Source organism: Amblyomma mixtum, chromosome 2 (assembly GCF_055824585.1).
Source record: "Amblyomma mixtum isolate Tamu chromosome 2, ASM5582458v1, whole genome shotgun sequence".
NCBI lineage: Eukaryota > Metazoa > Arthropoda > Arachnida > Ixodida > Ixodidae > Amblyomma > Amblyomma mixtum.
The window spans coordinates 175,142,981-175,166,711 of record NC_143013.1 but is presented as its reverse complement, the minus strand read 5'-3'; positions in this window follow the sequence as shown (position 1 = coordinate 175,166,711).

The following is a 23,731-nucleotide window of genomic DNA, read 5'->3' as shown; positions in this document are numbered from 1 at the left end:
GCTGTGGATGCCATTACATACACCACACTTCGCAACCTTCCTGACTGCGCCAAAGAATTCCTCCTTCAAACCTACAATGAGGCCTGGGAGAGCGGCTGCTTGCCGAGCTCCTGGACATCCTCCCTTATTTCTATGATTCCAAAACCGGGCAAACCTCCCTCTCTCTCTAACCTCCACCCAATCTCCCTGACGTCGTGCGTTGGTAAGACCTTTGAGAGAATGGCTCTGACTCGCCTCTCTGATTTTCTTGAGGCACGGGAGTTCTTCCCCCATTCTCTCATTGGCTTCCGACACCGCGTCTGTGCACAGGACATGTTTCTGATTCTCCAGCAAACGTTCCTGTCCCCTACACCTACTCAAATTTACGCACTTGTGACCGTCGATGTTCTCAAGACCTTTGACGATGTTTGCCACGATCACATCCTTTCTCAACTCGCCTCTTTGGATTGTGGCTCCCGCATGTACTCCTATATCCGCTCATTCCTCTCTAAACGTGTGGCTCGCTTTCGAGTAGATACCCACTTGTCTAACCCACACCACCTCACCCGTGGCACTCCGCAAGGTGCTGTTCTCTCTCCTATCCTTTTCAATCTCGCTATGGCCCCTCTCGCCTCCCAGCTAGTTGAAATTCCCGACCTGCATCATATATTTTACGCCGATGACATCACTCTCTGGTGTTCATCTGGCTCTCCCGGTCAAGTACAGGACACCCTGCAACGTGGCCTAGATCTCATCGACTCCTTTCTCACCACCGCTGGCCTCTCTCCTGCTCCTGAGAAATCCGAGCTTCTCCTTCTCAACCATTCCTCCTACCAGCGCTCACACAACCACTTCGTCTCTCTCCACCTTTCTGGCTCTCCCATTCCTGTCGTCACACAGTGCAAAGTTCTTGGCTTCCCTTTGCAAGCGGCTAAGAATGTGCAATCCCTTCACCGCGCTGTCAGCACCTGCCACTCTGTAACTCACCTCCTGCGGCGCGTGGTCACTCGACGCTCAGGTCTCCACGAGGCTCACGCGTGCCGAGTTGCCCTCGCTGGCCCACAACAAGGTCTTGTACTTTGCACCCTACGCTTCCTTCACTCAGACTCAACTTAAGGCTCTCGAGACTGCCCTTGTGGGCCTCTACAGGGCAGCTCTCAACCTCCCTATCACTACCTCTACCACTAAGCTCTTTGCCACAGGCCTCTTCCATCCTCTTCGTTCTCTTCTCAGTCTCCATTGTGACTCGCAGCTTGCCCGGCTTTCCCTTACCCGTCAGGGTCAGTGGTTATTGACTCAAGCGGGTATCTCACCCGCTTGAGGTTGCGGACAACCGCTGGACGGATGGATAGATAAGAGCGCCCCCTTTGAAACGGGGTGGTGGCAATTGCTGGTTTGGTTTGGTTTGGTTTATGGCGTTTAACGTCCCAAAGCGACTAAGGATATGAGAGACGCCGTAGTGGAGGGCTCCGGAAATTTCGACCACCTGGGGTTCTTTAACGTGCAGTGACATCGCACAGTACACGGGCCTCTAGAATTTCTCCTCCAAAGAAATTCAACCGCCGCGGCCGGGATCGAACCCGCGTCCTTCGGGTCAGCAGCCGAGCACCATAACCACTGAGCCACCGCGGCCACCATGCTCAAGTTTTCTTTCTTAGCTTTTTTCAATTTTATATTTTTACTTTTATTTTGTTTTTTTTTAATTTATTTTTATTTTTTGTTTTACTTTTTATTTTTATTTGTTTTATTTGGTTGGTTGGTTTATGGGGTTTAACGTCCCAAAGCGACTAAGGCTATGAGAGACGCCGTAGTGGAGGGCTCCGGAAATTTCGACCACCTGGTGTTCTTTAACGTGCACTGACATCGCACAGTACACGGGACTCGAATTTCTCCTCCAAAGAAATTCAACCGCCGTGGCCGGGATCGATATTTGTTTTGATTTCTTCTTTATTCGCGGCAGCGGCGCGCAGCTGCTGCGCGGCGCGACGTGGATCCGCTGGGACAGCAGCGACGAGCTGAGTTGGGCCCCAGTTTTCTCCGTCGGGCGCGACGTCACAACAGAGGTGGAGGAAGGCCGAACGCTCAGCGTATCGCGTCTGCAAGACGTGTGGCGCTTCGGCTCCGTCATTTTTTGACTGGAGCCACGACTCAAGTCATTGGATCCCATCAATTTCGCTCCCTTTGGTTTCGGCAAGTTCATCGGCACCCGTGGACACCAAATTCATTTACGTGGGCTCCCTCTTACAAATTTTAAAGCGGTTTTTCCTTCCCGCCTCCGGCGCCGACGCTAAGCCTAACGGCTGCTCCGGCGTCCGGCTGTGAGGGTTCCGCTTCTTTCGGCAAGATGGCAGAAACACTTCTGCAACGCCGCTATGACCCGGATGCCATGTCTTGGTCGAGCGTCCCCGTCACTGCGGAACCCAAATCGGCACCCGCGGACTCGATCCGCAATGCAAATCTTCTGCGTCTGCTTGAGCGCCGCTCCAGACGCGAGGCCAAGATAGCTACGAACGCCACGCCAACCACCGACAAGGCTGCTGCTACCCGCCAAGCTCCAGCCTCGCAAAAGGCGAAGGACGCCGGCCCAAAGGGCCGCAACTCAGTTACCAGGTGGAGGCACAAGCCTTCACCAAAATTTCACCTAGAAGACTTTGTCATCGTCATAAAGCCCCGGAAACCATTGGCCATCTGGGACGTCTTTCAATACGTCGAGCTCGGTGCCGCGTTCGGCGCTTTCCTCGGGGCGCCTAAGGCGTCCGAGTTGATCCTCCTTTTATGCAAGGACCAAAATGTAATCCTCGCCAGCAACCGGAACGCCCACGTCGCAGACCGTCTGCTGGGAGATTTTTCCATCAAATCGACCAAAGAAGATGTGCCTCTCGCCGGCCATATCAAAGAACATGAAGAGGACGTCTGCTATGGAGTCATTACGGTGGCCAACCATCAGACGTCCGAATCTCTTCAACCTAGCGTGCAGTGGAGGAGCGGCACTCTACTGGATATCCGCAAGTTCGGCAACTCAAACAAGGCCCGGCTCACCTTTGCCGGCACGGTGAAGCTAAGATACGTCAACTACAACTCTGAAGTCGTCTCAGTGCAGCCGTATTTGCGCACTATTCCGGCCTACAGATTTTGTGGAACTGTCGGCCATCGGGCAGACTCTTGCCGCAACCCAGCACAAGATAAGTGTGGCCTGTGTGGACAGCAGTCACCCATAGAAGAGGGGGTGCGGGCCCCTCACCAGTGTATGCCCAAGTGTGCAGTTTGTGGTGGTGACCATGCCACGAACTCGCGGGACTGCACTGCAAGATACCGTCACAACAAGCCAGCCGCCCCTACGGGCGGGAAATCCAGCGTGATGGGCAGGTAGCCACGTCATCCCGGTAGCGTCGGCAGCGACGCTTCAAAACGACAGACGCCTACCAGAGGGAAGGACGTCAAGGGCTGTCAAGTGCCACCACCGCCCCCACACGGCGGCCAGGAGAAGCAAGCCCGCTCCCAAGACAAGAATGGCGCGGCCGGTTCCTGGGCCAACGCTGTCAAAAATGGCAAACAGGTGAGCGGTTCAGGCAGGGTTGCCTCCTCCTCCCACCCCCTCTCCCCTGCCCCTCGCTCGGTGGCTGACGCTGAGCTCCACAACCTTGTAGCTTCTCTACGGGCCCAAAACAAGATGCTACTTTGCCAAAATTGTAGCCTTAGAGGCTAGAACAACTCCCCCTCCCCTTAGTAACTCCGAGACAGAGGCTATGGAGAGCAAGACGGCGGCGACACCGGCTCTGGAACCTTCCCTTGCCGAACTCGAAGCCCGTCTCAATGCCAAATTTGACATCTTGTCGGAGACAGCGATGGAACGCCTCATCGCTCGAGTCATGGAGGCTATCCACTCTATGATCGCTCAACACGTCGCGACTAACCCCCGCCTTTCTCGCAGAGCCGGTCCCCTTAAGAACGTATCTGGTCGGCCCTCCAGATTATCCCGGCGAGTCAATGACCTCGACGATGACGAAGACAGCTGCCCCCTTCCAGGTGCCGAGCTTCAGCCTCTGGTATCTGGCTCGGGGGTAGCCTCACTTCCACCTCTCAGGTCAAAATCTGAGCATGGCGGGACACCCTCGGTGTAGGCGCTCCCCCCTTTCTAAATCGGCTTCCCCCATTACGATTACTCAATGGGACTGTCGGGGGCTCCGGTCCCGTTCCAAGCGCGCCGACCTCCGGCTTTTCCTATCAACCTCGGTATAACATTCGACAGAATTTCTTTAGATTGCCCGCCATAAGAACGAGCTGTGGTACACAAACAATGTCGTATTTAATCCCTAATTTTATGAATACACACCCACCTTTTCTTGACATATCACAGCAATGTAGAGCACTCAAAACCTTCAAAAATGCCTTCAGAACCTACATACTGTCCAACTCAAAGCTTTAAGCATACATGTTTTGATAACCAACTAAACTTTTTATTGGATGTTATTTATTTTAATGTTGTTACATTAGCACTTGTATAATGCTGTAATCCTTTGTACTTTTCTATGCACTGTAAGGGTGACAGGGCTCTCGTCAGGCAGAGAACATCTGCCTTTTGCTCTGTTATCCTAGACCGCCTGTGTCTGAAAGAATGTTACAAATAAATAAAAATAAAATAAAACCTTTGAGCATTTGCCAGTGGTGGTTGCCCTCCAAGAGCCAGGGAAAGGCGCCACACTAACAAATTATACGATGTTCCAGCAGGACCCCTCGTCTTGTCTCTGCGTTCATAGAAATTATACAGCGAACCAGGTCTATTTAGACATACAACTTGAATACTCCTATGTAATGGTGACCCTCCTGCCACTCCGCAAGCAGGACCCACCTTTACACATACTCAATATATACTGCAATCCGAAATTGCCGAATGTATCATTCGCGGACCTCTTTAGCCGCGCGCTGAGAGTTGCGGGTCAATCTGGCTTGGGGAAGTACCACTCCCCATCGACTGAAAAACCGCCCTAGTCACCTTTATTCCTAAAGCTGGAAAGGCCATCAACACGGGCAACCTCCGCCCCATCTCTCTGACTTTCTGTGTGGGCAAACTCATGGAGACGATGGTACGCGACAGGTTGTCCGAGATCATGGAATCCAAACATCTTTTCGCAGACACCATGTTCGGGTTTCGCCCACACAGATCTGCACAGGATGTCCTGCTACAACTCAATCGGGCTGTCCTCGACCCCGCCGAATGCCCTCACAATGACAAGGTCGTGCTCGCCTTGGATTTGAAGGGAGCATTCGACAACGTTACCCACGAGATCATTCTCACCCACCTCTGTCAAACTAACTGCGGCAGAAACGCCTATCAATACATTCGGCAATTTTTGACAGACAGGCAATCTTACATTCGAATCCAGGATAAGGAACATGGCCCATTTCATTTAGGAACCAGGGGTACACCACAAGGCGCGGTGCTCTCTCCCCTTTTATTCAGTCTGGCTATGATGCGCCTACCGGCCCAGCTGGGCGCTTTCGCCGGTGTACAGCATGCGCTGTACGCCGATGACATCACCCTGTGGGCCACTCAGGGTTGCCTTGGAGACATTGAGGCCAACCTGCAGGAGCCGGCGACCATAGTGGACCGTTATGCTCGCCGCTGCGGCCTCCAATGCTCCACCCAAAAGTCTGAATTTGTGCACATACGCTCCTCACCAAAGTGCACAGCCAAAATTTCATTTTCTCTTGAGACAGGTCCAATCCCTGAAAAAATCGAAGTCCGAGTAGCAGGGCTCTTTATACATCAAGACAGACGGTCAGAAACAACATTGGCCAAACTCCGCCTGGTGGGGGACCAGGTGGGCCGCTTAGTCCGCCGGGTTTCTAACAAGCGCGGGGGGTTACGATGTAAGGACGCCTTGCGGCTGGCGCATGCAATTGTAACCATGCAGTCGAATTCTATATTCGACTCCATACCTCCACCTGCGGAAGCACGACGAGGATTCAGTCGAAGTCATCCTCCGCAAAATTATTAAGCGGGCTCTGGACCTCCCCGTGAACACCTCCAACAAGCGCCTCCTGGGGCTGGGCATGGTGAACACATTTCGGGAGCTCCGGGAAGCCCACTTGACCAACCAATACACACGTCTCTCGAAGACATCGTCGGGTCGCCGCCTCCTTGCCCGACTACACATCCAACACACCACTCTCATGGAAGAGCGCGTACTATCAGCGTCAAATGAAACGCGAACAAAACACCTGAAACGCGAGCACAAACAATCAAGCATATTAGACGCTGGAGATGAAATACAGGCGTTGGCTATTAACATTTCAGAAGAGCGGTCTTTTCGGCTTCGTTGGGAAAATCAACTGCTCATGTAGTTTGCCTCCCTAGTATAATATCTGCGAGTTGTGCTGTTCGCGTTTCAATTGGCTTGTTCGCGTTTCAATTGACGCTGATAGTACGTATTCCATCCCAGTGGAGATGCGCCCTCCACGTGCGCCCTCTTCCCGCGAACATGAACCGTGAGGATCATAATGGCCGGCGCCTGGCGCGGGCAGAAGCCCTGGCCCGCCACTATAGATCGAAACCCGGCGTATTCTACGTGGATGCCTCCGGCCCCCACCATGGGGGATGGTTCACGGCCGCAGTCGTCCACGAATCTAAAACAGTGAACGGCCTTACTTTCCGAGCCCGTGACATAACACACGCGGAGGAGGTCGCCATTGCGTTGGCTGCATCTCATTCCAATTCAAAAACAATTACTTCCGACTCGCGAGGGGTATGTCGGAACGTCGAGCAGGGCTGGGTACCGTATCTAGCCTACCGCATTCTCCAAAACAGCGTCTATACTGGGGATCCCGCTCACTGGCGTATCGTTTGGGCTCCATGGGCCTTCAGGGAAATGAGGCAGCTGACGCCGCCGCCCGCGCGCTCTCTCACCGGACATTCCCCTCCGACCACGACGATCAGGAACTCGAATTCCCTCCAGCTTACTCGTTTAAAGACATTTCTTTACTTTATCAATCTAGCCATGGTCTTTAACCCCGCCCGTGTAAAGGTCTCTCAAAGGCGGAGGAGCGGCTTCTGCTTCGCCTATATACAGATACTTTGCTGTGCCCGGCAGCTCTCACACTTCGACCCTTCTTTCTCTGGCAGCTGTCCGCACTGTGCGGAGAAGTCTTCGGACATCTACCACATGGTGTGGGCCTGCCCCTCCAACCCTGCTTTGCCCCCTCACCTCAACCCAACCCGGGAGAACTGGGAGGCGACCCTGCTCGGCTGCTCTGACCTGCAGGCCCAACGGGCCCTGGTCGCGCGAGCCCGGGCAGCGGCCGACGCCACTGGGGTCCTGAACTAGGGACCTCCACCTTGAGGGCTGGCCCCCTCTGGGTCAGCTCATACCTCACCTCCCGAAGTTTATCTGTAAATAAATGTTTTCCACCACCACCACAACAGAGGTCAAGCTAAAGGTCAAACGTGGAGCCGCCGGGACGACGCTGAAGGCTCAAAACCTAGCGCAGTATTGCTTTCGCAATAAAAGATTGTTGCCAGCCCCGGCATCAGCCATCACTGCTGGAAGAGCCTGAGCTGGGTCAGCAGAAATAAAGGATAGTAGGCAGCGTGGAGTGAAATGAAAAAGGTGAGGGGATAGTACAAAAGACAGGGGGGGAGAGGTACACTGGTAATAAAACTATTTACACATTAGCCTAACAACATATATACAAATTGCGCGTGCGTGAAGGTCTTGTAGACCAAGGGAGTAAAAGAAGAAAGGAATAAAACGATGCAGTAGTGGGTGGCGGTGGTGAGAATATTTTATGGTTTATGGGGTTTAACGTCCCAAAGCGACTGAGGCTATGAGAGACTACGTAGAGAAGGGCTCCGGAAATTTCGACGACCTGGGGTTCTTTAACGTGCACTGACATAGCACAGCACACGGGCCTCTAGAATTACGCCTTCATCGAAATTCAGCCGCCGCGGCCGGGATCCAACCCGCGTCTTCGATCCCGGCCGCGGCGGCTGATTTTCGATGAAGGCGAAATAGCTCAGGCCTCCTCTCACTGTACGTACTACTATGGAGAATATTTTAATGAAATTGTTTAGGAGGTTGTAGCGGTGGTTGCCGTTCTCAGTCCCGAACCCCATTGGCGTAGTGAGGTTGGAATAGTTATGACCACCTGGGGATTTTGAACGTGCGTATACAGCTCGTTCGGTTGAAAAGATGTCGTCGGTGTAGTGATCGGCACCGCGCGTGGAAAAAATCGTATCATGCCAACATGTTTGCCGCAGAATATTCCGGATATTGTTATACGGTTCAGTCTTTCGTGCAGCATAAACTTACTAGCTTAGAGCCTTGCTTGCGGCTGGAATTCCAACCTACCATCTATATTCAGGTGCTGCGGGTGTCCACCGAGATATGTGAGACAGTAACTGCGTTATTTCTGTTCTTCAAATCGAATTTTCATTTCCTTCATTATGACCCCACTTTCTTCTTTCAATCCCACCTTCCTTCCCTGACGGTACTATTCGGATGTCCATCGAGGTGGGAGACAATTACTGAAAAAATTTCCTTTCATCAAAAATGCGTTGCGTTCAAAGTTATTAAAGCGGAAGCTTTTTTTTAATGCCTTGGGCCGCCGCGGTGGCTGAGTCATTATGGTGCTCGGTTGCTGGCCCAAAAGACGCAGGTTCGATCCCGGCCGCGGCGGATGAATTTCTTTGGAGGAGAAATTCTAGAGGCCTGTGTACTGTGCGATGTCAGTGCACGTTAAAGAACCCCAGGTGGTCGAAATTTCCGGAGCCCTCCACTACGGCGTCTCTCATAGCCTTAGTCGCTTTGGGACGTTAAACGCCATAAACCTAAACCTTTTAATGCCTCATCGTTGTAAACAGGAGTGATCGGCAGAAATGTCACACTTTTCAATTGGTATAAATGGTCGTGAGGTCACAGTGCGAGAATTTCAAACGCATCCAATTGAACTTTGGCTAGTAACCATCCAACCAATTAAAGGGATGTTGTAGTGATGCTCGAAGTAAGTGCGACTGAGTTTAGTTCGTTAGTTAATTATCCAATTAGCCTAATTACCTTTCTAGTCAGACCAGATAAATAACTAAAACCGAGTAGGTAATTGGTCGAGTTCTGAAATCGAACCAGGGTCTCCGGAGTGCGAGATGAACACGCTAACCATTTCACCAAGCCAGCTCGATGGTCTGGAATGAACAAAGGCGCGTCTAGTGAATACGGTGCCTTCGTTCACTCTCATCTTCCTCCCTTCTCACACGGCGAGGTTCAGGTGTCCACCGAGGTATGCGAGACAGATACATTTCGTTTGCTTCCCAGTTTACCGACGAGCAAGGCGTAGAGCCGAACGGGCGATGGTGTTGGTGGTGGTGGTGAAAACTTTATTTACAACTGGGGAGTTTGGGACACACAGGTCCGTGGGCCCCCGCACGGCCCCACTGAACTCAAACGTTCATGTCCCGGAGGCTCATTACGCTGGCAGCCCGGCCGGTGGCGATGGCTTGCTTGGCCGGTCCTCAAAACACAGTAGGGTCTCCCATGCCTCCCAAGTGGTAAGGTGCTCCAGGCCCTGCGGGGGAGGATCCACCGGGCAGAGGAAAAGGATGTGGTCTACAGTGGCTTTTGGGGTGGTGGCAGAGGGTACAGGAGGGGTTTGTGAAAAGTTGGTTATAGCGTGAGTGTGTATAAGGGGAGGGTAAGGTGCGTGTTTGAAGCCATCTCCAAGGTTTCTGAGGATAATGGTCGAGGGAGGGATGGGGTGGAGGGTAGAGCCGGCGCTCGGCTCTGCAGGCCTGCGTCATTTCACTGAATGAGTGCATGCGCTCCCGCGAGAACCCCAGGTCGGAGGCCGCCGGTGCCCGGTTGAAAGTAACATGGAAGTAATGCCACCAATATACACAAAGTGAGTTATATTTTGTAGGAAGGAAGCAATCCAGTTTACGAAGGTCAAGGGCACGCCCATTAATTTGCGCTTTTAAAGGAGTTTAGTTGCTAAAGCGTTGGCGGCCTCGTTTCCGGGATTCCCGGAGTGGGCAGGCACCCATATCAACTCCATGTGGCAGGGTGGGTGTACGGCGAGGGAGTTCAGTATGTGAAATGCAGGGACGTGAACTCTCCCGCGAGCAAAATTTAGTACGGCAGTTTTATAGTCGGATAGAATATATCGGGCCTCCGTGCGTTTGATGGCCAGGGCAATGGCGGCCTCTTCGGCCTCTTCCGAAGTAGCAGTAGGGGTTATGTGAAAGGTGGCAATCGGTTGGAGGGAGAGGTTCGTGATGGCTACAACCGCGTACTCGACTGTGCATGCGGTATCCACCCAAACGGCATACGGTTCCGTGCCATACTTTTTGTGGAGTGCCCGTGCGCGAGCTCTGCGGCGGGGTTCGTGGTAGTTGGGGTGCATGTTTTTGGGGAGAGGTTTAATAAATAATTCGCGGTGAATATGGCGGGTGACCTGGAGCTGTGGGATCCGTGGCTGGCAGGAGGATACCGAGGGTGTGTAGGATGTGTCTGCCGGTGGTGGTTCTCGCGATACGTATGTATTGTGTCTGTCGGTGGGCCTCGATAAGCTCCCCTATCGTATTGTGTAGGCCTAGTTGGAGGAGGTTTTTGGTTGAGGTATTTAGGGGTAGGCGTAGTGCTGTCTTAAATACTGTTCGGATCATGGCATCCACGGTGGAGATTTCCCCGGCCTGGAGTTTCAGGTAGGTGAGCGTGAAGAGAAAGCGGCTGAGGACGAAGGCATGAATGAGACGACATAGGTCATGCTCCTTCATGCCCCGGTGGTGTGCAGAAAGGCGGCGGATTAGGTGGGATATCGACACCGTTGTCTGCTTGAGTTTCCGTATGATGATTGTGTTTTTACCGTTGTTCTGTACATGGAGGCCCAGTACCCGGAGGGAGTTTACCTCCGGTATGTGCCGATTTTCCAGTGTCACCATGATGCGGGCTGTGGGGCAGTTTCGTATTGTGGGGCGGATGATAAGGAGCTCCGACTTCTCCGGTACACCGGAGAAGTTGGAGTCCGATACTCCGCGCAAATACCCTTTGGGGTAACGGTAACGAGATGACCACCGGCTGTACGAAGATACAGCACAGAACAAGGCGCAAGCACTTTTTTCATATGAGTCGCCAATTTATCACTCATAATTGAATAGTAGACCCCGGTGTCCACTAATGCACTGAATCTGTGACGATCGAGAAGAACAGGTATGTCCAAAGAAACGGGGCTGTCTAGGTCGGATGACCGTGCCATCTGTTCACGGTCGGAGCGTAGCGGCGCCGACGGGAGGTCTTCAGCGCAGCGAATCCCAGCGACCTCGCCCTCGAAGATCGCTGGACTCAGTTTTCCCGGTGAGGGCTGGGCGAGCGACCCTGTGCTGCTCGCGAGGAGCTGTGGGGGTTCGGGGAAGAGCACCTCGGAAACGATGAGCGCGGCTGATGCGGCGCGCGGGCTGAAGTTCGCTATTCCGCTAGGAAGTCTTCAATGGCAGGGGGCCGATGGCCAAACCGGGGTCTGGGCGAATCGGCTCGAAAGCCCTGCAGATCGAGGCGCCTATATGAGCAATGACTGTAGAGATGACCTGGTTCTCCGCAGTGAAAGCAGAGTGGCCGGTTGTCAGGTGTGCGCCAGACATCGGCCTTCCGCAAGGGCGCTCGGCGATCGTCGAAATACTACACTGATGGCGGTGAGGACCGCGGCTCAGGAGGTGTTACCGCAAACGGTGGTGGCGAAACTGCAGCCGGGCGCCTCGCAATTTTAGCATAGGTGGGGCGGTGACAGTCTCTTGCTATAGGAGGTGTTTTGACCGCAGGAGCCCTGAACGCCTGTTGCACCTCCTCGCGAAAAAGAGCAGAAATCGAACCTAGCGCAGGCTGCGAAGGGCTGCAAGATTTCAGGACCTCTTCACGCACGATGGTGCAAACCAGTTCGCGCAGATCGTCAGGGTGGCTCCCGGATGTATCAAACGATGCGGTGACAGCAGCAGCATGCACGGGCCGGTTTTAGGTCGCAGAACGTCGCTGTAGCACCTTTTCCATCGTTGTGGCCTTTGTATGGAATGCAGCAACGGTCGATGGTGGGCTGAATACGAGGCCTGCGAACAGCACCTCTTTGACGCCACGCATCAAATGCCGGAGTTTCTTTTCTGCGGACATGGCCGGGTCAGCTCTTCTGAATAGGCGCGTCATGTCCTCGACGTACATCTGAACACTTTCGTTTGGCAGCTGGATGCGAGATTGCAGTGCACGCTCAGCTCGTCCTTGACGATCCACGCTTGTGTAGGCCTCCAGCACTCGACGACAGAACTCATGCCACGAGATTAAAACGTCCTCTCGGTTTTCAAACCAGGTGCGAGCACCATCCTCGAGGCTGAAGTAAACGTTCCGGAGTTTGGCTGCGTCGTCCCATTGGCTAAACGCAGCTACGCGTTAAAATGAAAAAGCCAGTCTTCCACATCCTCAAAAAGTTCCCCACGGAAGGTCTTCGGAATCCGCGGAGTGGGCAAGGTGTAATGGGATGGAGCGGCAGCGGCGGATTGCAGAGGAAGAGGAGCGGCTGTCGCCATAGCGCCGCTCTCTAATGGTCCAACCTCCGAAGGCAGTCTCGGGATCCTCCGACTGAAGCGACGTACCGGGGTGTCATGCGGTACAGGGCTGGCGCGACGGCTGCCTGGAGGGGTCTCTTGCATGGGCTCACGGGTACCCAGCACCTCCCCCAGACTGTAACCTACTTGTTGACGAAGGGTGCTTTAATACCAAGTGCGAAGACAGACAAGGCCACGCAAGCTTGGGCAGCAAAGGCGACAGATTCCACACGGCGCGAGCCCTACTTCGACGTCGTCAGCTATACGCCACTTGGCAATGCTAGGTGTTAATAGTAATATCATGTGGAAAACTTGATGAAGTTAGAAAAAAACAGCTCCCACAGTTTTATGAAGAGCACATCCCATTGCACCCTTGCTTGATTTTAGGAGAAAATTCACAGTAAAAATCTCTTGGCCTGTTTCCTTCCTAAAAATTCAAGGGGGGGGGGGCACTTTGTTGCTCTAAAGTGCGGTAGGCGAACGCCTTTAGCGCGGTTTTTCTGCTTGTGGCACTGATGTGTGGATAAGAAGTTAATTAAGTACACAATTGTTTCTAAATATTAAATGCTGGAGACACTAGAGGGCGTTTGGCACGCATCAGTCTGATTCGACGCCTTTCTGCAAACACTCTCCAGCATCCTAGACAGGAGAACGACATATGCGACCAAGAATTTACAAAGACAGAGGCCGTCACATGGCGCCAACTCCAGACGGACACTTTCCCCAATCCCAAAAGATTCCATAATATATTTCCTCAACGGTATATGCCGATGTGTAAACACTGCAATATCCCAGCAAACCTCCTTCATATGGTCTGGACTTGTCCACGACAACACATTCCAACACCTACACAACATACCTGGGAGGCTCGTCTACGCAGCTCTACCCTAGACGACCAACGAACGCTCATCGGTCTCGCTCTAGCGGCTGCCAGATTCCAAGGAGTCCTGGCCGACCCCTAGATCTGGGCCTTCGGCCCCTTGACTGTTTTATTAAATGTTTACCAACCAACCAACTACATATGTGTTGGCAAGAAGTAGCGTAGCCATTAGCACGCTCGGCTGCGCAACGGAGGAATGGTGGTACGAATCCCATCGTGAACTAATATTTTTTTCTGGTGTGACTAGAAAAAGCGTGACACCTCTGCTGGGACCCTTCTGCTGACAACCTTCTGTCGACAATGACGAGTCAATAAAGGCTTTCGCCTCAAAAGATGCAGACGCCCTTAACCTGCTTTTCTGTTTCATAAAATTTTCAAATTTCCTCACACAGAATAGACATATTAAACATTCCTTTCGCGCATGGTGACCTTAGTTCCATATGTGCCATAAAACCCAACACAAGTCACAACCCATCACCTCGCAGGTGGCGCTGGAGAACCTCGGGGAAGCCGCGCATGCGTGGGTTTCAGGCCTCCCAAGAAGGGGGAAGTCCTGAGTGCTACGGACCCACGGACCGGCGCTTCCCGCTTTGCAGATGGCAGAGCAGCCTTCGAAGTCCCTGCCTGGGGCGTGGATGGCCCTCCCGTAGCCTCTGTAAAAGTGGCCTCGGCAAGTGCTTGAGTGCCGTGTGGTGCACCGCCCCAGCGCACCACATCAGCAAGTTGGATTTTGCTGGGAGGCGAATGTGTTGGTAAGCGCAAATCGCCTCCTCGCTTCTCTAAATGAAATATTTTCTTTGGACTTTGTGCTGATTGTTTTTATTTCCCTTTTATAAGGAGGGGCATGCCCTGGAATACGCAGCATGGTCTTTTTCGCGGTTTGCACAGCGCAGAGCTCTGTCACAGTCCTCAGAATGGTGACCTTTCGAAGTTTATTTCGCGCAAATTTTGCAGCAGCGCAAACTGGGTGAGCAGTGGCAGAACATCTAAGAGTTGATACATCGGCGTGGATTGGGTACGTAGTGTCTGCCGTTAACTTTCAGGTATCCGACTGCGATAGTTTCAGTCAAGAGGCTCGTGTTAAATGTCAGGAACATGTGTTTAGTATCTGATTTTTTTTATTCTTGATTCTGTGAACGTCAATTACATTTTGATCAGTGAGTTCTTCAAAAATTTCGTCTTCTGTTCCATGGATAAAATCAGTTTGAGAGATAACGCTTCGTACTGTGTTAAGAGATCGGTGGGGAGTCACGGAGAAAGATGTCCGCTATACACGCAACATTCGAAAGTTTCGAGCACTGGGTGTTTTCGCTCAGTTCAAAGAATAAGTCGCCGCTGGCCATTTTTGATACATTCTAGTCAGCGCCCAAAGTATCTGTCAAGCATTTGAACACAATAAATAGGGATATTATTCTGGCTTGCTTTTCTTCGATTTGATTGCGGATAACGCACAGCTCTGAGAATGTTTTTTTTTCTTTTCAGAGTGCGATCATGTATAGAAGGGAGGGGTGCCTTGAAATGTATAGGTTATTCGGTCACTGTGCCACCAGCCACGATGGAGCCCTACTAGGGGACGGGACAGGAAATTGAAAGCAAGCCCTACCCAGGAAACAGTAGTGTCGCAGCTCACCAACATGTGCACGCTCCACATGCTCTTTTTGTACGCCTTTATTTCATGAAGTGCGCTGAACACATGCGTAAGCTTGTTGCTGCGCAAGCGCTTTCTGTTCACCAACGACGCCCACTGCCGAGGTAACTCGGGGTCGGCGGCAAAGTGGTGAAGAAATAGACATCACAGGATCACTGAGACCTGGGCACAATAGTGTGCGTACATACTGGCGTCGTTTTTTGGCTATTGCCGCAGCCATCATTAAAACATTCATGTCTAGGGGACATTTGAAAGATTTTTGCCGCGATTGCGGGAAAGAAGACAAAAAAAAAGAAAACTACCGGCCTTTGATTACTAACACGAAGATTTTGGTTGTTTTATCCCGGTGGCGAAACACAGAATTAATAGAACCATTTTTCATCGAAACGAGACAGCTGCAAAGTGTAAGCCGGCCTTATTTATTGCTGGGCTTCGTTTCTTGATAATTCACGATGGCAACCTGCATTAAAGAGAGAGTGAGGGGTAACGACCCTGTTTCGCCAGGGGTTCACCACGCGGTAGATGACTGACAATGTGATACCTCTTGAAAGTGCTACGTGCAAGTGCTCTGGGCTTTTCATTGTCTGTCACATGGTTGTGATGTATCAAATATTTTCTCTATAAAAATATCAGTACCGAGCCACCGCTCGTCCCTGTCATCTTCCACTTAGTCTTTGACCTGTTTCGCGCTGTAACTCCCACTTTGAACTGTGTAGAGGGCATTGGCTCTGCATACATGGCACATTTTGTTATACAAACGTAACCACGCACTTAACGGGTGGCTAATTGGCCGGACGTTGCTCCGCGCGCCGGATTAACAGCCCATGGAAGGATGAAAGCAGTGGGATGTCGCGGAGCACTCGTCATTGAGAGAATTTCTCACTCTCATGCCCGCTCCTCGTAAAGTGGTGTACACTGTCAACACAAAAGGAGTCATCAATCTTAGCAAGACTTGTACTTCTTTCTCGAATGCAATGTATGCACTATCAATAGTGCAGCAAATGGCGTAACACGTTGACTACACTGCGCATAATTATGAGCTAAAGCACTGGCTCTAAATGTGCAGTGGCACCGTGCCGGCGCCAGTTGTGTTGCTGGACACACCGCCAACTTGCGCGGATGTGCGGCAGCGCTCAGGCTGCTGCTGTACAAAAGTTAGCGAGGCGTTACTTCAGCACGCTCTCCTGAACGGTGACGTCCAGTCAGACCAGGCAGGAAGGCTCCAGCTAGCGGCGATTTGGTGGAGACTGGAGGCCTAGGTCTCAAACACCGCTATTCTGACCCGGGGAAGAGCGAGCTCTTAAGGGTTGGTGGCGTATGCGAATCGATACCATGCTTGTTGGGAGCTCTGTAGAAACTTAAAAAGCACAGTTCAGAGATGCTGCGAGACGTTCTAATCCGATGTCTGGTACCACCTAGTGCGAGTGCATGTGAAGTAGCACAGTCAGAGTGTACAAGAGAGCCCGTAGCGATGAACAAGCCGCCGGCGTCAGTCTTAGACGCGGGGCCGCAGACATCTCTCTAAGAAATGCCGAGTACCACAGGAGAGGCTCAAGCACACCATTTTGAAATAAGAGTGCCATGATTTTTATTCCATCAATTGATCACAGTAATAAAGTTGCGAGTGCGGATATCTCAATCGCAGGTTTTGTCTGGGCAAATCTCTTATTATACGAGGTTTAAACGATGACGTAAGCCATTATCAGTTTTATTGGAGATAATTTCTGTTATCTCGGTAGCCTGCAAAAGTGTTATCCGCTAGTACCTCGCGGCCAACATCTGACACAATCAGTAGTGGCCTGTCATAATATTGAAGGGTGCAGTGATGCCCCTCGAACCCTGATTGGCGTGCCGCGTAGGTATCCCGCTGCTTACCGCATAAACCCGGCCTATAGTAGCATGTGGTAAGCATCCAGTGCTGAACGATGATGTGGGTTCACGAATATAGAGGTGACTCTGGAATCCACAATATGGCGAGCGAGGCTTCTTAGTACCGCCTTCAGAGTGCACCAGGGCTCAGAGGTAGAGGTGTTCCTGAACAGGGCGCACTCCAGGCTCTCCGGCATCGCTGATATTGTTGCTTAAGAATTCCAGGTAGGGCTAGTTGGTTGGTTGACACCCTTGGGTGGTTAACAGCCCGAAAAACACATAGACGAAGGAAGACTGTGTGATCAGTGCTATTGCGCGGAGGCAGCAACGCTGTAATCTTACATAAGTGTGCCAGTTTGACAAGGCAACCCGCACATTTCATCCCAGTATTTCTGCGAGCCATTGTAACGCCTTCAGTTGGGAGCTACCTGTGGCGCTAAGCTGTTGAGCCGGGCACTCCACAGCTATTGCTCGCTACTTTTTATTGCGAAAGCAATACTACTTGCACTTTTACGCCGTTGAGTGCCGCGGCCGGTGACCACCATCGTGCCGCGGCTGGTGGCCACCATCGCGCCGCGGCGGTGACCACCATTGACCTTCATTTGACCTTGATTGCACTACATTGGATTAGATTGGATTGGATTGGACTAGATTGGCATGAATTTGATTAGATTACATTAGATTAGAATAGATTACATTGGATTGGATTGGATATGAGTGGATTGGATTGGAATGGAATGGATGTGATGGGATTGGTTTGGATTGGATTACATTGAATTGGATTGGATTGGAGTGGATTTAATTGGATTAGATTGTATAACCGATGCATCACCACAAGTCTAACCACAAGCACTACCACCAGCTATACCATGGCGTACGTACGGATATTGCTTTCGCAATTACCGGGCTTAACCAAGCTAAGCCACATATTTTTTTCTGGCAATGGAGCTGAAGATATGAAGCCGAAACACGCACTCTACTCCCATGCAGCTCAACGCATTCCAAGATTAAAGTCACTTTTGTTTAAAACTTAGGATTTTGTCAATATTCGTTAGTTAAGGCCTCTTTGCACATATTCTAACAGAACTGATAGCTTTCAATGCTATTAAGGCAAAGAAAAAGTCTCTTTTCTAGATCGCGACGAATTCGCTGGCACCTCTTGTTACATGATACTTTTGTAGATAGCATGATAGAGAGAGGTGTGGTAGATGGTCCTAGGCGATCACAAAATGAACAAGAGAGGAGAAAACCTCAGGTTGCTTGAGCCAACGTTTCGACAAGAGTACTTGTCTTCGTCTGGGCAAAGCGTTCATCATTGGCAGGGATTAAATAGGGCCTTCGCTCCGAGGAGGAAGGCCCCGGGTGGGGAAGGAAAGTGGTGTGAGAGGGGATGCGTGTCAGGAAGGGGAGGGAGGTGAATCTTGATTCGTTAAGCTGCTATAGTGGAAAAACTTGTATCCGGGGGGTGTGTAATGAACAAAGGCTTTGAAGGGGCTGCGACGGGGGGGGGGGGGGGGGCGCTGGGTGGCTCTTATAAAACTCACATAAGAGGATTAGTCAGCCTGGCACAGGGAAATGAGAACAAAGCAAACAAAATAGGCTGGCACTGAAAGGAGAAAGAAAGGGGGGGGGGGGGCATTTCTAAGGAAGGACAAGGCAGGGGGGGGGGGGGGGGGAATGGCTCGAGTTAGTTCAGAGAAAGCCAAAAGGTGGGGGCGGAGGGGGGTAACAAGAATGTCATGGTTTCCGAGAACTTATAGTAGGGGATTAGGGGAAAAGAAGAAAAAAGAGTGAACAAAGAGAGAGGGTGAGAAGGCCGGAAATGCGGTGGAAGATATGACGTGGGAAGCGTGCAAAGAGCAATAATATACTTATGCGAGGTTCTAGGAAATAGTCTGACCACGTGCAAGACATTTGTTAACTTAAAATTATGCTAACCCTAGAATGTACCTGAGAGATTGCAGGTTTCCTCTGGACATGTTAATCCCTGTTGGTTGCAGTGTTTTAAATTTGTGGATTAGGAATGCTTCTCTGTATTTTCTGTCCCTAGTCGATTTGAAGCCTTACTGAAGAATGAACAATTTGAGTTCATCGAATTTGTGATGGCGTTGATTAAATTGGGTCGACACTGCCTTCTGTTCATTCCGTGTTGTTTCAGCCCGGTGCCCGTTTAATCTGGCACTCATTGTTTGCCCCGTTTCTCCGATATATTGTTTCTGGCAGAAGGAGCACTGGAGCATGTAGATAATATTGGACGATGTGTAGTCAAAACTGATCTTTATATCGAAACTGAAATCGCTTGCGGTACTTTTAACCGTAGTGTCCCTTTGTAAATGTTTGCATGTCTTGCATCTAGGTCGAGAGCATGAAGTTACTGTCGGTGGTGGTTTCTTACCGAGCCTAGCATGCACCAGAATGTCCTTCAGGTTTCTGTTTCGTCTGTATGTTGCCCTTGGTGCGTCGGGAAAAATATTTTCTTGAGACGGTCGTTACCAGTTAAAATGGGGTGGTATTTCCGCAGAATATTCTTTATGTTTGGAAGCGCATTTGAGCATTTTGTTATTAGTGCAGGAGGTCATTGACTGTCAGCTTTTGTTCGTTTTTTAAGAACTACATCTTCTTTCAAAGTGGTTGCTCGTTGGAACGCATTATTAAAGGTTGTCTGTGGATAGTTTCTGGCGATTAGTGTGTTCTTTAGCGAGTGGAGGTGTTTCAGGTAGTCGTCGTCGTAACTACATATTCTTCTCAGTCTCGTTGCCTGTCCTACGAATATACCTTGTTTGCAGTGTCATGGATGATGGCTAGTGAAATCTAAGTATTGCGGTCGGTCAGTAGGCTTCCTGTAAAGTGTGGTTTTGAGCTTGCTGTTTTCTAAATGGAAAGTGGTGTCAAGGAAATTAACTTGCGTTTTCGAGGAGCTGAAGGTGAATTTAATGCTGGAGTGGAATGAATTGAAATGTGTGACGAATGCCTTCAGGGTCTCAGCCCCATGCTCCCGTAACATGAAAATGTCGTCTATGTACCGCAGGTATATAAGTGTTTTTTTTTAGAAATGAATTTAGACGTTTAGATTCTAGTTGCCCCATAAAAATGTTTCGCGTAGGTGGGTGCGAAGTGAGTGCCCATGCTTGTTTCAAATACTTGAAGGTAGTAAAAAGAATCGAATTCAAAGTAGTTGAGTGTTAGTACCAATTCAAGTAGCGTGAGGTACAGTCCTTCTCAAAAGTAACCAGGCTCCATGGTATGCTTCTCATTAGCATTACAAAGCCCGCACGGCTTCCCTAAAGATCAAGAAGTTCTTTGAAGGTAAGAATAGGGGTTCTTCTTACCATACAGAGATTCAGAACTCGAGGGCTGGCATAATAGCTTTAATGTACGACTAAGAAGAAAAACGTGCAGCCTGGTTACTTTTGACAAAGGCTGTACACTTCTGTTTCGTGCGGGTGAGGACTTTGAGTTTTTTTATAGAGAGCGCGTCGATACCTTCATTTATCGGAATATTTGTGTACAAAGCGGCGACGTCAAGTGTGACAAGTATGCTATCTGCTGGGATAATGGAAGCGTAATTCAGAGACTCTATTATGCGGAGAAAGTGCAGTGTATCCTCGACAAAGGAAAGGAGGTGGGTGGGAATATCTGCAAGATAGTTGTTCAGAAAAATTGATAAGTTCTCTGTGGGCGTGTTATTATTTGAAACGATAGGTCTTCTGGGGATATCTACGGTAAACCAGTCTTCTGCGGAAACCTTATGGATTTTGGGAAGTAGGTAAAAGCGTCCTGCCTGTTCGTTTAGCGGATTTAAGAAGTGGTAGTCGGACTGCGTGATTAGTTCCCTTGATAATAAGTTTGCCAGTTTGTTCAGAATCAATTTGCAGAACTCTGAAGTGGGATCTGAATCTAATTTCCTACAATGACAAGGGTTGTTGAGTTGCCTAAAAGGTTCTTTTTTGTATTTTTCGGCCGGCAGGATAACTATGCTACCTCCTTTGTCTGCAGGCTTAGGGACTATATCGGTTCTAGATGCTAAGTGGTTCACAGTAGCCTGTTCCGTTGGGGTAACGTTTCTGCGTTTTCGAGCTTGCTTTGTTTGGTCTATAATTTCTTTCGAGACAGATTTAATCATCATCATCATCAGCCTGACTACACCCACTGCAGGGCAAAGGCCTCTCCCATGTCTCTCCAATTAACCCTGTCCTTTGTCAGTTGCTGCCACTGTATCCCCGCAAACTTCTTAATCTCATCCGCCCACCTAACTTTCTGCCGTCCCCTGCTACGTTTGCTTTCTCTTGGAATCCACTCCGTTACCCTTAAGGACCAGCGGTTATCTTGCCTTCGCATTACGTGCCCTGCCCAAGCCCATTTCTTCCTCTTGATTTCAACTAAGATGTCATTAACCCGCGTTTGTTCCCTCACCCACTCCGCCCGCTTTCGATCTCTTAACGTTACACCTATCATTTTCCTTTCCTTAGCTCGCTGCGTTGTTCTTAACTTAAGCTGAACCCTCTTTGTTAGCCTCCACGTTTCTGCCCCATTGGTGACTACCGGTAGGATACAGCTGTTGTATACTTTTCTCTTCAGGGATATTGGTAAGCTACCATTCATGATCTGAGAGAACCTGCCATATGCGCTCCACCCCATTCTTATTCTTCTAGTTATTTCCCTCTCATGATCCGGATCTGCAGTTACTACCTGCCCTAAGTAGACATATTCTCTTACTACTTCCAGCACCTGGCTACCAATAGCGAACTGCTGTTCCCTTGCTAGACTGTTGAACATTACTTTGGTTTTTTCTGCATGTTAATTCTTAGCCCCACCGTTCTGCTCTGCCTGTCTAACCGATTAGCCCGTTGTGTCGTAAGACGGTGCGGGCAGGGCACTTTTTTTCTTACTTATTTTTAAGCCCACACTAATATCTGTCTAACTGATTGATCATGCTTTGCAGTTCTTGTCCTGAGTGGCTTAGCAAGGCAATGTCATCAGCGAATCGCAAATTACTCAGGTATTCTCCATTAACTCTTATTCCAAACTGTTCCCATTCCAGTCCCCGGAATACCTCCTGTAAGCAGGCAGTGAAGAGCATCGGCGAGATCGTGTCTCCCTGCCTGACACCTTTCCGTATTGGAATTTTATTGCTGACTTTATGGAGAACCATAGTAGCTGTGCAATCGTTATAAATATCTTCCAATATTTTTCACATAGCACTCTTCTACACCCTGATACCGCAATGCCTGCATGATAGTTGAGGTTTTCCACTGAGTCAAATGCTTTCTCGTAATCAATGAAGGCTATATATAGGGGTTGGTTTTATTCTGCGCATTTCTCTATCACCTGATTGATAGTGTGAATGTGATCTATTGTCGAGTATCCTTTACGAAAGCCTGCCTGATCATTCGATTGACTAAAGTCCAAGGTTGTTCTGACTCTATTAGCGATTACCTTAGTAAATACCTTGTAGGCAACGGATAATAAGCTGATTGGTCTGTAATTCTTCAAGTCCTTGACGTCTCCTTTCTTATGAATTAAGATAATGCTAGCGTTCTTCCAAGCTTCTGGTACTCTCGAGGTCACAAGGCATTGCGTATACAGGGTGGCTAGTTTTTGTAGCACAATCTCTCCTCCGTCCTTCAACAAATCTGCTGTTACCTAATCCTCACCAGCTGTTTTCCCCTCTTTGCATTGCTCCTAAGGCTTTCTTTACTTCCTGCTTCGTTACTGGCAGGATGTCCCAGTGCTGTGCTCGACTGCCTCCCTCAGTAACTTGATGATTAGATTCGCTACTGTATAGATTTTTGTAGAACTCTTCGGCTAATTAAACTATCCTATCCATATTGCTGATGACATTGCCCTGTTTGTCTTTTAGCGAATACATCTGGTTTTTACCTATGCCCAGTTTTCTCCTCACTGATTTTAGGCTACCTCCGTTCCTTAGAGCATGCTCAATTTTCTCCAAGTTAAACTTTCTTATGTTGGCTACCTTGCGCTTAAGAAAGTTTAACATGGAGAAAATGGAGAAATAACAGATTTAATGTACAAGTCTAACTTGGGACTCTGCAGCGCTTCGGGCGTCCACTTGCTTTCGGCTTTGAGAGGGATAAAATTAAGGCTGGTTACTTCAGTAGGGTGAGCACGTGTTGACCACGTTTTACAGGAAAGAGCTAGGTTAGAAATCGGGGTGTTCGTTTTTTCGGTAAAGAATTCCTTAATTCGCAATCTTCGCGCAAATTCTGTGAGATCTCTGTGAAGTTCATACTCGCTAAAATTATTGTTAGTTGGACAAAATGTAAGGCCATGCTTCAGAATCCGTTTGTCGCTATCACTTAGGGATTTGGAAATATCGACAATGTTGCTGTCAGTGTCCTGCGGCGGAAAAGGCGTATCTTTTGTCTGTATCGAAATTGGCGGGCGTTTTGTTAAACTGTTCAGATGTATTCGTATCTAGCGGAAATTTATCTCTACTTTGTTTAAGCTGTTGTTTTATCGTGCAGCTTGCGTTCCTTTCTAGCTACAAAATCTGCTAGTCCCTTGCTTTCGTCCGAATTTAGTTTTTTCTTACTAAGTTGATCATCGAGGGAATTTAACTGCTCTTGACAATGCTCTTCTAAATAGCTATGAATGAAAGGGATGCGTCATTTGAAACCTTTTCCCATCGAGCGAGGAGTTCAGGCCTGAGCGCACCGAGGGAACACCTAACATTAACTCGAAGTCCTTTGCGTATTGTACTGTGCTGCGAGTAGGATTTGTAAGTGTGTAGGTGGAATCGGTAGTTAGTTTGTTTAGTGGC